Genomic DNA, 3,721 nt, shown 5'->3' on the forward strand with positions numbered 1-3,721 from the left:
TGAACCTTGTCTGTTTGAGATGTGTACTTCTAGCTTTGAACAAGTTACTTTATTCTAAAAAACACCAGAAAAGCTCAAACTCTGTTATAAAAACACTAAATCAAAGCTTTGTGGTTGAAGCTGAGGCTGCACACAGTGTAGCTGTACAGACGCATGTTTCATCTGTGGGACAATTTTTCCTTCTTTCCGAAGCATCATCACTTTTTTTAATTAATTTATTTTTTTGCCTTTTAAGGTCACATAGTTACGCGCTCACAATAAAACCTCTCATAAATTTTAACCAGCTCGTTTTGTTCCACCTCATAATTCAGTTCGTGATTACAACCCTGGCGTTTGTCTTTGTAAATCACGAGGCGCTGAGTGAACACGCGAACACAAATGTGCAACACCAAGCGTGACCTTTAACGTGCTGGCAAAGAGAGCCACGAAGCTGGCACCAAAACTTTTAATGTCGTCAGAAACGGCAGATGTGCAACCTGTCCATCGTTCCACCGTTCGTTGAAGGACGGCGAGGTGGTGACTGCTGAAGTGTGTGTGTGTGTGTGTGTGTAACAGAGGACAGATCTAACAATGGCCCAGCTCCTCAGATCTGGACAGTACTGTGGGAACTGAGCAGAGGCTCCTGGGAAATGAGGATGTTGGGAGGTTCTTCATTGTTCTTGCAGGATGATGGAGATGATGGGTGTGGGTGATGCTGGCTGAAAGTCGTTGTTTTGAGGAGGTCCAGTCCAACATTCTGCCTGGAGGAGTGCAGCATGAACTATGGCACTGTCTGCACACTGGAAGACGCTCGTCTTGCTAAGAGCACACACACGTCCTACTTGCAGTGCTACAGCTGCCTGCTACTGCCACTATTTGTGCTTGCAAACAGCTGTAAAATTCCATATAGAAAAGCTGTGATGCAACAATGTCAGCCATGTGAAGATTTGTCTACTTTCTATAGGAGGAACGACAACAAACGCATTAAGGACAGAAATTACTACAAATACAAACGGGTAGAGTAGAACCAGTCAAAACAACAGGAATACAGTATGTTGTTTTGTCCTCCAGCAGTCTAAGCAGCATAACTAAGGAATAGCTCAGGCAACCCAAGCCGACCCTAGCTATAGGATTTATCAAAAAGGAAAGTCTTAATCCCAGTCTTAAAACTGGACAATGTGTCAGCCTCATGAACAGAATCTGGAAGTTGGTTCCACAAGAGAGGAGCCTGATAACTGAAAGGTCTTCCTGTCATTCTGCTTTTGGAAACTCTAGGAACCACAAGTAAACCTGCAGTCTGAGAGCAAATACTCTATTAGGAAAATATGGAACAATAAGATCTGTAATATAAGATGGAGCTAGGTTGTTGAGAGCTTTGTAGGTTAGAAGTAAGATTTTTAATTCAATTCTGGATTTGACAGGGAGCCAATGGAGAGAAGCTAAAACTGGAGAGAGATGATCTCCCACTAACATGAATGTAGGAGAATGTGACGGAGTTGCTCCTGGCACCAACATTAAATGATCTTTAAAGGCTGGAAGCTGTGCACGTCTTGAAGGCACAAACAAAACCTGTTCACATCTATACAGACCAGTGAAGAGCTAACAGAACTTAAAATAACCACAATAGATATTATATATTTTCATTTTTAGAGAGAATCCAAATAATATCCCGTCAGACAGTGCATTCTTATAGTGTTTCTGTTTTAAAGTGCTTATTGGAGGAAATGGCAGTCTGCCATTTTTTTCATATTTACATCCATTGTTACAAATGATTTTGTCTAGACCCTTAAAATTGTATTCATGTTCCAAATCTGTCTGTTTAGACAAGTTAACAAAACAAGACAAGAGCCCCCCCACTTTGACCAGCTTCTAAATTTAAATAATAAGACAGGAAGTGGGTTTGTATCTGTTTCCTGTTCCAGCATTGTTCGTCCCCGGGGACTGGTCGGCGGGGATTGTTCCACCTGACAATGGTGCAGCGTTGGGCATTGTTGCTTTGTTTCGTCTGTTGTCTCGAGTTTGTCGAGCTAACGCTGCTGCTGCTGGATCAAAAGCCACAGACTGTGGGGAGAAATGTGGCTGGATCCATGAAGAGATGATCCACATGCAGAAATGTGTAGGAAAGGAGTGGACACTGATCCTTTTGTTGCCCCGGACAAAACCTAGTTTTGGACCAGAAGATCCAGTGTGAAGTTGTTCTACGTTGGTGTTCTTTAACTTTTTTAAAGCTTCAGGTGGATAAAGGGACGCTTGTAGTGATGGCTCATCACTAAATCTTTTATTGTTACAATTGTTTATTGTCTGAGTGTCCAAAAACTATATCAGAAGTCTTCAGTTGATCCAAAATTAGTCTTTTAACTGGAGTACTGCATATGTTGCACATTGTATGACCGTTGCCAAACTAATATAGAGCAATCTGTAGCAATAGGACAATCAAAGACCTTGTTTTAGCTTTGACCTTGATTTGTGACCTTGGAGCTGGGGTGATGAAATGTGAGTCTAATGTTGATGGATTCAAGGATTTTTTTTTTATCGTCATACCAGCTCACATTTGCATGTTTGTGATATGAAATTCGGACTCATGTCCCAGATCCAGAAGCCTAATAAATAAATACTAAAGAGTACAAGAAAAATATATATATAATAAAGTTTAAAAATGTAAGATGGAGCTGAATTCAGTTCAACAGTCTGACAGCTGCAGGGAAGAAACTGTTTGAGTCTGGTGCTCTTGCTCTGAATGCTCCTCAGCCGCCTGCTTAAGGGGAGGGGCTGAAACAGACTGTGCAGGATGAGTGGAGTCCTTCATGATGCGGAGCGCCCTCCCACTGCATTGTGAAGTGTAGAGGTCCAAGGTGGTGGAAGGCTGCTCCCCACAGTCTTCTGTGCAGCCTTAACCACCCTCTGCAGAGCCGTCCTCTCAGCAGCAGTGCAGCTGCCGTGCCACACGGTGATGCAGGTGCAGAGAACGTTTTCCACCACACAGAGATAGAAGCTCCTCAGGGCAGAACTCCCAAGTCCAGCTCTCTTCAACTGCTTGAAGTAGACACTGATGGGTCTTCTTGACCAGACAGGAAGTGTTGGCTCTCCAGGTGAGGTCACTGGATGTATGCACCCCCAGGTACCTGTAGCAGGAGACCACCTCCACAGCTGCTCCTCCGATGTGTAGGGGATGAAGAGGATCCTTGTCCCTTCTGAAATCCACCACCCTCCTTGGTCTTCTTCACATTGATGGAGATTATTGTCTCTGCACCAGGTGTTCCACCTCCTCTCTGTATTTGGACTCATCATTGTTCGTGATGTGTCCCACTTCTGCTGTGTCGTCTGCAAACTTAACTATGACAGCTGGTGTCTAGCCGAGCAGCAGGGTGAACAGGAGGGGGCTCAGCACACAGCCCTGGGGCGAGCCAGTGCTGAGGGTGATGGAGGAGGAGACGATGTTGTGGAGCCATACAGTCTGTTAGTCAGGAAGTCCAGAATTCAGTTGTCCAGTGTGGGACTCAGTCCAAGAAAGGAGAACTTCTGCTCCAGTGTCTGTGGGATGATGGTGCTGAAGGCCAAGGAGAAATCCAGACCGAGCAGAAGGATGTAAGAATCTCTGCTCTCCAGGTGATGTGTCAGTAGAAGGATGTAAGAATCTCTGCTCTCCAGGTGAAGTGTCTGTAGAAGGATGTAAGAATCTCTGCTCTCCAGGTGAAGTGTCTGTAGAAGGATGTAAGAATCTCTGCTCTCCAGGTGTGTCTGT

This window comes from Nematolebias whitei, chromosome 19, assembly GCF_014905685.2.
Source record: "Nematolebias whitei isolate Nwh7 chromosome 19, NemWhi1, whole genome shotgun sequence".
Lineage (NCBI taxonomy): Eukaryota > Metazoa > Chordata > Actinopteri > Cyprinodontiformes > Rivulidae > Nematolebias > Nematolebias whitei.